This window comes from Choloepus didactylus, chromosome 9 (assembly GCF_015220235.1).
Source record: "Choloepus didactylus isolate mChoDid1 chromosome 9, mChoDid1.pri, whole genome shotgun sequence".
NCBI lineage: Eukaryota > Metazoa > Chordata > Mammalia > Pilosa > Megalonychidae > Choloepus > Choloepus didactylus.
In genome coordinates, this window is record NC_051315.1 from 123,737,847 (window position 1) to 123,751,972 (window position 14,126).

The 14,126-nt window shown below is 35.1% G+C and overlaps 1 protein-coding gene across 1 annotated transcript in view; it reads left to right on the top strand.

The window, feature by feature from the left end:
• Positions 1-14,126, top strand: part of CAB39 (calcium binding protein 39) — a 90,121-nt gene that overhangs the window by 11,958 nt on the left and 64,037 nt on the right. The window lies entirely within an intron of this gene.

Sequence of the window (14,126 nt, forward strand, 5' to 3'; positions counted from 1 at the left end):
GACATGTAAGTACATCCAGAAGAAAGTGACCGGAGAGACACTGGGTCTAAAGTTGTTTGTGTTGTACAACTTTGAAAGATCTAATGATGAAAGTAGAATTGGTTGCTTTTCAGAATTGTCTTAAGAAGTAGAGAGCTTGAATAGCTCTTTAATCATAGAATATATAAAAAACTATTCTTCACCTTCCAACCAAAAAGTGAGGCATGGAGAAGAAGGGGAATCTCCAGGTTCAGTTAGTATAGAGATTATATGTTTTTTTTAAATTTTGAAAAAATTTATTAATAAAATTATCTCATTTATTCTAGATCCTACAAAAAGATCAAATGATATTAAATACATGTTATAAAATTAGCATAAACACTTAGAAATCTAAGACATAAAATACAAGAATGGCAACCAGATGCAATATTACAAAGGAAGAAAACTATATTCCAGTTTCACTTATGGAAGTAGCCATGAGAATCCTCAGTAAAACACTACCAAATTTAATTAAATAGTATGATGAAAAATAATTCATCACAACCGAACAGGTACACCCGAAGAAATATAGACATTGCTTAGTGTTAGGAAATGTGTTAAGGTAGTCCAGCCTGTCAGAGGGCAGATGATAACAGACAATGCATGGGGTTTACTGTGTGCCCTAAGCACTTTTACGTGTATTGTCTCATTTATTCCTTGCAACAACCTTAGGTGGTGGTGGTGGTTGTTATTGTTATTATTACTATTACCCTCATTTTACAGATTAAGAAATTTAGTCTAAGAGGCTAATTAGTCTGCCCAAGGTTGTTGCTAATAAGTCACAGGGCCTGGTTTAGAACCCTGGGAGTCTGGCACCAGAGAATGGATATTAAACTTTTGGGCTATCTCATCCCAATATGTGCCAAGATAATAATGTTAATTCAATACTTCTTCCTTCTTTATGAACTCTTTAAAAACTAGTAGGAGGTTAAAGAATACATATCCATCTTAAGCCAACAGCAAACAACCTACTAAATGAGAAAATACTTACGGCGTTCCCCATGAATTCAGAAAACAAAACAAGGCTGCCCAGTAAAACCTCTGATATTTGATATTATCCCTAACAATGCAAGAATACATCAAATAAAAGGTATAACTTATAAAAGATGATGGAAAATAGCAAGATTTGCAGATGGTCACAGTCTTATACCTAGGCCAACCAAGAGAATCAATTGAAAAACAAAATGAGTTCAATAACATAGCCGTATACCGACATAAAGATATTTAAAAGTTGGTAGCTTTTGCCTTGCTGGCAATATCCAATTAAAAATTATTGTGAGAAACAATTCTTCATTATAGCAACAAAATTGAAATGTCTGGGGAGGGGTGGGGAGCTTACCTGGAAATGTGTCAGATCTATATGACAAAAACTATAAACTGAATTTTATCAGACCTTTGGATGAGGAAGCAGGCTTACTTCCAATGTTGTCAAATGATCAAAAGGAAAAAAAATTTCAGACAAATTTGTGAAAACGTTTTGCATAGTTAGGTTAATAAATAGGTTAATTTTCTCTATAGTGAAAAAACTCATACACACTGCTAACTGCCATTTATTAGTAGCCTCCTCTTATGTTTTAAATGCTTCCCTGGGCACTTTATTCAAGTGAAAATTTTAACAGTCATCCTACCATTTTATGAATAATTGAGATTCAAAAGGTGAATGTTTTGCCCAAGAATCTGGGTGTGTACCTCTATTAAAAGGCAGAGCTGGGGTTTGAACTTAGGTCTGTTAAACTCTTGTGCTACCTTTATTCTGTCTTTAGAGTAAGTTAAAGACAAAAACGCTGGATAAATTCACAGAGAGTGGCTAAATAAAATAAATGCAAGCAAACAAGGGGAAGAGCTGCTAAATAGAGATTTGTAAAATGTGATCATCCTTAATGCAAGTAGAGATGCTTTGAGACATGAGACAGAACAATTTCATACACTTCAGGTAGGGTTTTTCTGGAAAGTAGTTTGGTATAGTATGTATCTAGATTCCTAAGGTGTTCATTTCACTTAAACCAGGGAAAATAAATAACATTTCTCCCTTACCATAATTGATTTCCAGTGTCTTTAAAACATCTAGCTATTTTATTGGTTGTGGTGATGGTTACACAATTCTGTGAATATAATAAAAACTGTCGAATTGTACACTTTAGGTGAATTGTTAGGTTTAAAACTAGCAATTTTAGCTTTTGGATGGAAGAAGAAAATAGAATTTGCTTCTCTGAGTCTTTGAATTGTTAATGATATTCAAATTAAATTCTCTAAATTTATGGTGCACTGATTTTCTTGGTACATCCCATATGTCACAAACATATAGTGTCACAAACCTAAAGAAGGTGGGGTTAGTGCTAAGAATATCTTAGAAGACAGAGAACTGGAAGCCCAGGGAAGTCATCTCTTTAACAGGAGAGCTCAGAGGTTTTATAGTTTCAGTTTTATCAAAGGAAAAATGATATCCCATGTTCAAAATTTTTGTAGAGTATTTTACATGCTGAATTTTAAGCATTTTTGATACAGCTTTCAGATTAAAAAGCAAGTTTTCCAGTGTGGCTATATTATGATGTAAACATTTACCTGGAAAGCAGCACTCCATTAAAGTGTGAAATGTTCTTTGAGCAATAAAAGAAGGCATGTGGTTATTCTGTAAACAGCACTTGGGTTTACAGTGAGTTTTTCAACTTTTGCCTTCCATTCCACTTGATACTTGATTACATACACAACAGTTTGATGAAATTACAAAATAATTTTTATTGCCTTATAGTTCAGGCTGTCTAGTCAATTGTAATACATTTTCTGACTGTAATCCAAAGGTATTCAGTCTGTAAGACCCAGTTCAAGAAACAGCTCCCTCTTTGAAGTGTGATACTTTTGCTCACAGTGCCCTTTTCTAGCCTCCTCTGAACTTACTATTCATAACACTTATTTGAGGGATTTTTCATGCAAGGTGACGTGAAGTTTATTACTCTTCTATAAGATGTAAGTCTTCCTATATATGTGCCTTTTCTTCCCAGTTACATTCTAAGTCTGGGAACAACACCTAGTGAATATGTACCTTTGGGTTTGTCTCTCATTATACTTAAATATTACTAAGTTCTCATATTTGGACCCTGAACTGAGTTTTGGCTGTAAGTTTGGGAACTTTTTTCTTCCATAAGTGTAAGCAAGTGCTTTTATTTTTGGTCATGTGAGTCAGTTGACAAACAAGGTTCAGTTTCTTCCTCTGAAATTAGATGTTTTTTGGCTTTATTATTTCATCTGGAATTTTTCTTTCAACCCTGGATCAAGTCTCCACGTGCCAATTAGTATGTTGATATGAAAGAGTCGAAAGTATAGTGATTGGTTCAGAGGAATTATTAGAGAAATCATCCCTGGGAAAAATGTTCTATGTGATCCTCTAAAGGGCCGTGTAATTGTGCATTCCGTGACTCTAAATACTTCTGCTGGAAAAAAGTCTGTTTATTCTAAATACCACCATACAGCAGCATTTGAGCAGTTTAAAAAGAAAACAAACCTTCAAATCTCTCAACTATGGTGGTTCAGCTCAGGCTGGTTTTGTGGCATGTTTGTGCTTTTGTGGGCATTTGGCCAGAACAGAAATAACAATGCTTGGACTTTGAAGGAGAGTGATTTTCCAGGTTTAATCACATCCCTGTAGAAATGAAGTTTAAAGTTGTAAATTTTTTGGAAAATTGTTTTTTTCAAAATGGCTCACCATCAAAACGGTTCATCATCAAAATGAATAAAAGGAAAAAATTAAAATAATCTCACCGCTCTAAGGTGTGTAACTCTTTAGAGCACAGCCTTTTCTTGCTTTTTCAATTTACCTTAATTCTTTTACACAAAAATAATTTTCTAAAAGGCTTTTTTCACAGGACTTTGTTCCAAATTTTTTCATTTGATTAACAATTCAAGTTTTGAATTAGGCATTTTTTTTAAGAAGTTGTCGTCTTTTTAAAAGAGCAGAATTGGCTATTTGCTTTTCTTATTTACCAAAATGTGGGTGAGGCCATTATGTTTGCCTGTGATCATATGGACTATGTTTACACAACCTGTGGCAAAGTGAGTAGAAAATTTAACCAAAAAATACCTGAAGGATTGACAGCTTCACATTTTAAAATGTGTACATTGATTAATATTTCTTATTGTTAGAATAAAGCCTAATTGATATAAGAATAGTGAAGTTCACATTTTCTGAAACTGTCTAGAAACATAACTCTTAGTTCTTTAGAATATCAGTATAGACACAACTAAAAATGGCAGGTTCTTACTGATAAAAGACCTTCAATATATTCATTCAAATAGTCATATTTTATAGATGTGTCTGAATATGCTTTATAATATGTAATTATAATTTCAAGTTTTACCAAGTGATGAAATCTTTGTGATAATTTGAGAAGTTCAGCATGTGACTATTATAGCTATCTTTAGCAATAGAATTACTTGTATTAATTTTAAATCTGTATTTTACAAACTTCAGGTCCCATCCTGTCAATGGCTCGTGAAAGCAATTTAGGAGGATATGACCAGCATTTTTAAAAGGGGGTGGTGGGGCCAGAGGACCGGATAGAATAGAAAAGAGAATGTCTGTGATTTCATGTAGTAAGGGTTAAGTGCTGTTTGGTGGTACTTGATTTTTATGTATGAATATATATAGTATGTCATGAGTCATGAGGTCAAACAAATCTGTAAGCTACTATTGGTAGTAGTAATGCAGTTAGGTGGCCTTGGGGCTGTTAAATGACTATATACAAATTACAGATTGATGGTAGGCTTTAATTGGAATGCTCTAGTAGTATATTTTCCCTGGCCTATTTGTACTTATAACAGTGAGTAAAGGAAGACCTGTGTGACTTGATCAGATTTGTAGTAGACAGGAATCTGGTAGAGAAAGCTATTAATACTCTAGATAACAGAATCAAGAATCAAGAAAAAAATTTAAATGTCATACTGTATACTGAACTTAAAGTAGAAGCAAGTTAATGGCAGTAATTCTTCAGTCCTGCAGTTATGTCCCAAAATGTAATAGTAAATCGAGACTTTTTTAATTCACTATAGAACATATGAAAAAGACTTGGGGCAACTGAAATTGCTCAATAAAAAGCAGCAGTGTAGAGTGACTATCAAAAATGTTAATGGAGATGAAGCCTACGTTTATGAAATATAGTAGTCTTGGTTGGTTAGATCACATAGGGAGTATAGAGTTTAGTTTGGAACAGCACACTCTGAAGAGGGATGGTGACAAGCTGGAATGCTCAGAAAACAAGTGAGGGATCTGCTGATTGAGTCAACACTGAAGTTCAGCTTCTTCATTTTTAACAGAACCATGACTGGACAAATTCTGCAGGCATTTGGGTGCCAACTCTGCACTGTGAACTGTGCCAACTATGAATGTGAATGTATGGCTCTTGTTTCTAGATAGCACAGGCTAGTGTAGAGATGGTAATTTATGTTATTAATATGCCTGATTAGCCTGTTCAGAATGCTTTGAGTTCTTTCTCCATAACGTCTCTTAACTTTCAATTTCCCCCAGTCCTGGATACCTCAGTACTTAAGATAAGAAGATACAGGTCTACCTCAACATGTTCCTACCCAGTGTTCACTGAAATTGCTGCCCAAGTTTGATGGCTATATACTGTCAACTTACTTCTAATCCTAGTATTTTGTCTTTGGCTAGGCTTGGACTGGAATGAAGTCTAAGAAAGGGAATTCTGTCTTAGCAATCAGTTGGAATCCATTGCCAAAATGCATATCTATAAATTCAGTTTTTAAAACATCCTCAAATCATAGATCTATAATTTTGAAAAATGTACCAAGTTTAAATGTTTAACATTATACTTATTTAACATGTATTTAAGTATAGTTGACATATATAAAGAATATATTATTCCCCTGAAAAATAAATTAGTGGGTGATCAACTGGATAAAGGGCATGAATTCATGTTATAGTGGATTTTTTGATCAATTTATTTTCTTCACAACTAAGCTATGCTAGAGTGAAAGTAGTCACAGTTTGTCAAACTGGAGAGTATAGTGACGTTTGTTAAATGTGATCCAACTAGAATGTTTATTTCAGAAAAGGATACCATTGTTTAATTGTAATAGTGTTTGATGGCAGTATAAATTGGCATAATTTTGGGGGTATGACAATCTGGTTAATAACTGTCAACAATGAAAATACACATATTCTTTGACTGCCATTTTCACTTTTAAAGATCTGCCCTAAGAAGTACTAGCAAGTCTTTGAAGGTATTTGTATATATCAGAATGCTCATTGTAGCACTGTTTGTAATAGTGAAAATTTGGAAGCAATTTGGAGTCAATTAAAAAAATGGTTAAATATGTCTTTTCATATTTGAAAAGTTTTACGGCAAACATTTTATTATTCAGATATTAAGTAATAGCAGTCCATTTCTACTATTTTCATCATGACGTGATGAACACTGAGCTGTTTCTCTTTGGCCCTCATCATTCCAGTGTTAAGAATCTTTATGTTTTGACTCTCAGGATGCTGCATACCTGAGTCACTCTCAAAACCTTCCTTTGCTTCATTTAACTCTGGAATCTGGCACACAGAATGGCACAGAACATTGTGTGGCCCTTTTGTGGCCAGAGCAGCCCTTTATTTAGTTATTCCTTATGAATAAATAGATTTTACCATGTTTCTATGGCTAAGAATCCATTCTTGACAGGTGGTAATGGTTTTGAGTGTTATATAATATATTTTCTATATTATGATCAACTGCTGAGATAAATATTTCTAGATTACAGCCTTCAGAACTGGTGTCTGTAGAAAATGAAATTTCCATTTCCGAATCTTTTAATGAATATGTGTGACTGTCACCTCGGAGATGAATATAGATGTGAAAACTCAGCACATTCAGCTGATGGAGGAGGCAAAGCAAGAACGGTAGCTCATCAGAGGTTTCCATGAGCTTCCTCTGCCAAAGGATTTTGCCCCTTTGAGCCAGAGTGGGAAGAGCTGCTGGAGATAAAGGATGAGGGTCTTGAAGTGGAAGACTCCATTTTCTAAAATCCCAGTCTTTTTGTTTGCGGCAAATATTGTAGCTCAAGAAAATCCACCAGGATGGCTATAATCAAAACAATAACAATCATAAGCATTGGTAGTAGGGAGAGAAATCAGAACCCTTACACACTGCTGGTAGAGATTTAAAATGAGGCAGCTGCTTTGGAAAACAGTCTGGCAGTTCCTCAAACTGTTAAACAGAGTCATCGTAAGACCCGGCAATTCCAATCCCAGCGGAATTGAAAACATACATCCACATTGTACACAAATGTTCCTGTTCCAGTCTGGATGTATTATGTCCCCCAAAACGCCATTATCTTTGATACAGTTTTGTGGGGGCAGACATATTTGTGTTGATGAGATTGGAATTCTTTGAGTATTTCCATGGAGATGTGACTCAATCACCTGTGAGTGACACATTTGATTGGATAATTTCCATGGAGGTGTGACCCTGCCCATTCAGCATGGGCGTTCATTAGTTTACTAGAGCACTATATAAGCTCAGACAGAAGGAGCAGGCTTGCTACAGCCAAGAGGGACACTTTGAAGAATGCACAGAAGCTGAGAGAATAGCTGCAGATGAGAGACAGTTTGAAGATGGCCGTTGAAAGCAGATTTTTGCTACAGAGAAGCTAAGAGAGGACAAATGCCCCAAGAGCAACTGAGAGTGACATTTTGGAGAGAAGCTGCAGCCTAGAGAGGAGCGTCCTGGGAGAAAACCATTTTGAAACCGGAACTTTGGAGCAGACGCCAGCCAGGTACCTTCCCAGCTAACAGAGGTTTTCCGGGTACCATTGGCTATATTCCAGTGAAGGCACCCAATTGTTGATGTGTTACCTTGGACACTTTATGGCCTTAAGACTGTAACTGTGTAACCAAATAAACCCCCTTTTATAAAAGCCGATCCATTTCTGGTGTTTTGCATTCCAGCAGCATTAGCAAACTAGAACATCAGCCTAATCTATCTACTATGGAGTTCCCCATCAGCCTTTCACCTAATGGTTTTAATGGCCATTGGTGATTGTTGCCTAGATGCTTTATTTCTTCAGGGGTTACAAAATGGTAATAATCTATTTTCTCTTTCAAATTTATTAGCTATGAATCATATAAAGAACTTTCCCTTTATCAACTATTTGGCTACCCTGAAATGCAGGATTTATAGAAAAGACTGAACAAATGTCATTCCTTCTTTTATATATCAATTTTTGGAGTATTGAGTTGTTGTCCTTGCAACCTCCAAAGGTGACCAATGAATATTTTTAGTATTACATGAATTTCAATGGATTTTAGTGTATTTGCATAGCAATGCATTGCAGCCGTTCTTTTTTATGCCTAAATTGTACCATTTTAGGCCTATGAGAGTCTTTTCCAGTTGTTTCTTGTGTCTTTTGGCATGACCCCATTAGTCTTTGCTTTCTGGGGTAATATGTCACAAGCTCATCTTGTATATTTCCTACTCCTTTATAGAGTCCTGGTTCCTTTCTTTTAGTGAGAAATGATCTTGTCTTAATTTTTTTTAAATAGTACTTCTATAGCTAGGAAAAAACAGTGTTATGTGCATATTGTAAATACTTAACATTTAGAAAAATATAAATACAAAACTCAAATTCTCTCTCTTTTTTTTTTTCCTTTTAGTCAGCATGTCTTGCACAAGTGTTTCACTGAAGTGCTTGAACTTAGGAGATGTGGGCATTTTTTCATTTCAGTAGGTATCTTCAAAAGCATTGCTTTTAAATGACTTATAATATTCAGTTATATATTTGGATGATTTTAGTTGGTTTCCCTTTACTGACTATTTTATGTAACTATTTGCAAGCTTTCTTAGTACATAAATCATTGAGAAGCAATTGATTATTTCCATAGGATAGATTTGTAGAAGTGTGATGACATCTTTAAGAGAGAAACATTTTAAGGCTACTGATACGTAATGAATATATTCATCATAATGTGAAAGATATTGGATTACCTGATAAACAGGGCATAAAAGTTGGAGCTGAAACCTAGCTGTTTCACTTTGTTAACTAGCCTTGAATGGAAAATTTATACAAATCATTCAATATATTTGAGCCTTAGTTTACTCATTTGTAGAACAGAAATAATAAAACTTGCTTTCCTTAGGAACTCAAAATAGTTCTTTTTCTTTGAGGACCAAGAGAAAGAGTTCATTCATTCTACGAGTATTCTACAGGTATGTGCCAGTCACTATTCCAGGCTCTACAGGATACAACAGTGAATGAATGAAACCAAGAAAGACCCTGTTTTCATGAGACTTGCATTAACAGGGATGGAGACAAATTTACCTATGTCAGGTTGTGGTGGTAAGGATTAGAAGAGCAATAATGCAGGATAAGGATATGATAATGGGAGAGAGGTGTCATTTGAGTGGAAGTGTGAGTGGGATGAGGGAGAGAGCCACGATTAGCCAGGCTGAAAGCTTTCCGTGAACATTATGGGGAACATGCTCAGGCCTGGTCCGGGAATGCCGAGGCAGAGAAAATGGCTGAAGCCTAGAGTGTAGGCATTGAGAACAGAGAGGAGCAAATTTCAAAGGGTCTTGTAGGCCTTGGTCAGGAGTTTGGATTTTATTCTGAGTAAAACTGGAAGTCATTGGGGAGTTTTGAGCAGAGAATTGATGGTACTTTGTAAACTGTATAAAATACAGTACCACACAATTTTTTTAAATTATTTTAAATACTACTATCACCATCACTATTATCTGGTTTATTGTCTAGGCTATGAAAGAATTTCAGTATGACTCCTGCATAGTATCCAGTTTGAATGTCATCAGCCCTGAAAGTCTTGTCAAGAAATAAGTTACTAATTGCAAAACACACTCCAAAGTCTTGTATGCTCTTGTTGTTTTAAATGTGGAAGGCTACATTTTGGTTTTGACATAACTGATGATGAGCTACATATTTGGTAGCTTTGGTAATTAACCAGACATTCAGCTGCCTCTTAAAGCTACTTGTGGTTATTTTAATGGAGCCAAATCATCGTATCTGCAGGTAAGAAAGACATATATCCCTTCCATCCAAAAGCTGAATCAACACTTTTTTAGACGGAGGTTTAAAAAAGGATAAGATCACTCATTTTGTTGCATTTTATGCCATTATCAGGTCTTTGTTAGAGATACCTTATCTCCCAATTTTGATTCCAAAAATAGTAGTCATGAATTAGATTTTAGAGAGGAAAAAATTCATCCCCTACTCTTATTTACTCAGTTTTTACCACATATGGATGCTTTGCTAAGCACTTAAACACATTTACCTTAATTCTTATACTATTCTCTGTGTTACCTATTGTTTCTCCCACTTTATAGACGGGGAAAGAAGCTTAGAAAGTCTGAGTTAACTAATGTATGGTAAAGTCAGGATTTAAACTTAAAAGCCCATGTAATTAACCACAGTGCTCTGTGTAATTGCCCTGCACTATTATATGGCTATTCTAGTATTTAACACAATATCTGGTATGTTGTAGGTATTTAGTAATTTTTTGAATTAAGTAATGTTAAGCCTGGAAGCACGGGATTAGGTCTTAAAGCCAGCTTTCTAAAAAATGGGTTCATGAATGTACCACGTTACGCTTTGCATGGCTGCTAAATTAAGTGCTTTAATAGTTTTGTATAAAACGATCTTAGTGTGTGCAGTTTTTGTAATTTTGTTGTATTTTCTTGCGGTTTTTGCACTTGGCCACTGAGTTCATGAGTCAGAATTAACACATGTTAGTGTAGAGTCTTATGAACTCAGCTGTTTAGGAATGTATTGTCTTTCAGCAGCTTTTCATTATTGTCTCAACACATACACCCACATCCATACACACCAGAATGTTGTCTTCTTGGGATCAGGTGCTCTTGGTGCTGTGCACAGTTAGTATTTGAATGAATTAATGATCTAATGGCTGGCTTATGGACCAGTTGACTAGTTTTCAGTATTTTTTTAAATAATATAGTGACATAGTGTTGTAATCAGGAGTGTGTTGCACAAGCCAGAAAGTAGATTGCCTAAGAAGTATACTACCTAACAGTCCTAACTTTAATGACATTAGACTTCTTTTTTTCCCCTGTGGGTGTTCTGAATATTCTCCAGCACCTTCTTGTGCTGGAACTTTATACTCTCAGGAGTATGTGCATAACAGGAGTAGGAATATAAAGGTTTCCAGAAACCTAGCAAATTAATTTTGCTTTATTTTAAGGTTTCTATTATATTTTAAGTTTATTTTATTTTATCCATTGATTTCTTTAAATATAGTTTTTGTTCGTTAAAACTATACATGTGCATAATTGAAGAAATGAAATAGTTACAAAAAAGGCTTGTAAGAAAAAATACAGGCCCCCCCCCCCCCCCCGCTTCCTGCTCCCCAGAGGTTAACACCTGTCAACTCTTTGGGCTTATTTTATTATCTCTCCACAGCGTTAATGAACATAATATGACAGATCCGTGATTTTGCCATATTACTTGTAACATTTGCCCCAATAGTTGCTTTAATTTTATTTATTGTACTCATTGTAGATTCAGTAACATAAAGTAAATGCTTGTGGCTCTATGCATATTGATTTATTTATTAAGAATTTTATTTCTTACAACATCACTGTTCTTTAGTGTTGTTCTAGGTGCATGTATTGTCTACCAACTTGGTCATCACTTAGGAGCCATTCATGAATTTCTATAATATTTTCTAGTAATTATTTAAAGAGTTAGTTCACTGAATAGCATACAACATTGGTGTAAGATATTTAGGCTTAGTACACAACATACCTAGATATAAGAAATAGAAGTTCTCTAGTGCAGAAGTTTTAAGAGGTATTATTTCCCTGTTTTTGCCCACTTTGAATACCAAAATCATTTTTTTTAGAAAAGAAAAAAAATTAGTATTAAATAAGCATTAAACCAGAATACAGTGCATCAAGGCAATCTGCAGAGATTCACAGACAGAAGTCCCACCCTTTTAATGTCATTAAGCAGATACAACCTGTTTCATACATATTCTCAAGATATTTCTCATAACTTTAGGATTGGAAATAGGTTTACAGTTTAGAGGCAGGAACATCACCTCTCCACATCTACACACCTCCTTAAGTATGCTCACCTCTTTCCAGGAAAATGGGAGATATTTTCTTGTATTACATTTCAAAGAAATGATTACCTTCCTTGAAGTGGTCTTCTTGGATAGTGAAATTTGCAAGAGACTTATTTAACATTTTACAAACATTAAGATTTGACATATATTTCAAAAGAATAGAGAAAAAGGATTTACAGTTATGGGTTTTCTAATGTAAATACAACAACAGAAAGGAAGGAGGAGGGAGACTGCTCTTTTATGTTCCACAGGGAGAATAAGCCATCTTATTTTTAAATTTGTAATTGCCTTTATGTAACACATAGGTACATAGTGATAAAAGCTCAGAAATGAAATCCAGATGATAGTTGAATAATGACAGTTACAATCTGTTATTTTAGAGACAGCGATGAAGGAAAAGTAATCAATAGAATTAAGGAGTCAGATCATTAGTACAGTATATGATAAGAAGAGAAAAGAGAGTCTTGAATTGATTATTGAGATGCTTCACTATCATTATTTGCTGAGTACCTTTGTGGAGAACCTGGGAAGGAATGATCAGAATAATTTGAACAAAGTCAAGAGATTGGGATGTAAGAGAATCCTAGGCAAAATTTAATTCCCCAAAGGAAGTCATAATCCAGTTCTTAGTTCTGTATAAAAGATCGAGAGATGTTCTTTGAATTTATTTAGGGAGATATCATTCATGTTGTTATCAAGGTTTATTTATGGGGAAATAATTGGTGAACAAAGCCTGTGGAGGAGATAAAGCAATATATACAGGATTTCAGTTTGATAAGTGACAAAAGCAAAACTTTTCATGCAATTTAGGATCTCATGGCTTTATTGAGCAGTTGATGAATCAGGCAGCATCTCATTCAGAAAGCAGAAGGGAGTTCCACCGAAGCATTGGAAAGAGGAAGCTCAAATAGGTTTTTTATTGCTGAGGCAAGTGAGGAAATGTTATGATTGGCTGATGTGAAGTTTCCACTTTACGTGGGAGGGGCAGTTCTTACAAAGTGGGGAGGAGATATGCATTGATTAGTCTGATATGCTTGTCCATTCTAATGAGCTGTCTCTACTGGATCAAAAGTAGTTTTATTGCTGGATATTGTTTATCAGCAGCTCTGTAGTGTGTGTTCCATTTGCTCAGAAAACCCCTGCAGGTCAATTCTTTTTATCTTCTGGACAAGCCCTTCTCAGAACAAGGTCTTCTACTAACAACACCCAATTCAGGAGGCCATTTTATTTTACTTAACAGTGTCCTCACTTTTGATCATTTTTTCCATTGGTCTCATTGGAAACTTGACCAAAACAGTTTGGTCATCACCACTGATTTATTGTCAGACGGTTGAGTAAGCTTGGTCAGTCATTTTGTTCAGCTTTCCTTTTCTTTGTGTGTGTGTGTGTGTGTGTGTCCTTTCTTGGTTATAGTGAGGTTCATTGGGTGGCTGTTCAATTACATTTAAGATCCTTGGAGGGGGGTTACTTACTCAGTTGATGGGATTATGGGTATGACCCTCTCTCTGAGTCAGGGTATCATTTTTATTTTATTTTTAGTCAGTGTGCTAGACAGTTCCAGTTCTATCTCATTTTCTTTTCACTTAGCTATCTTAAGAGCAACCATCTCTCTTGAGAGTGACAAGGAATTTGAACAGAATCATGAAACACAGTTTATACAAGAAATAAAAACATAGGCTGATAATCACAATTCAAAGCATAAATCCAAAGCATACTGGTTTGTCCCTATATTTCATTAAACCAAGAACCTAGGTCAGTTACTGTCTGTTAATTGGAATGTTTGAATCCTGACTAATATCATGAAGCACTTCAACTTGATCCTTTAAAATATTCAGATTATTTATCACTGTGCCAGACTTATTAACATGGTGAGCATTATTCATGGACAGTCAAGGTATCTAAAGCCTGTATATTTTGGAAGAACACTGATACTAAGCTGTCAGCTTCAGCCTGGAAGACCTGAAGAGAATTGAGAGTGGTGATAAAACTCTGTTTCATAGCCTTATATATTTATAATGGC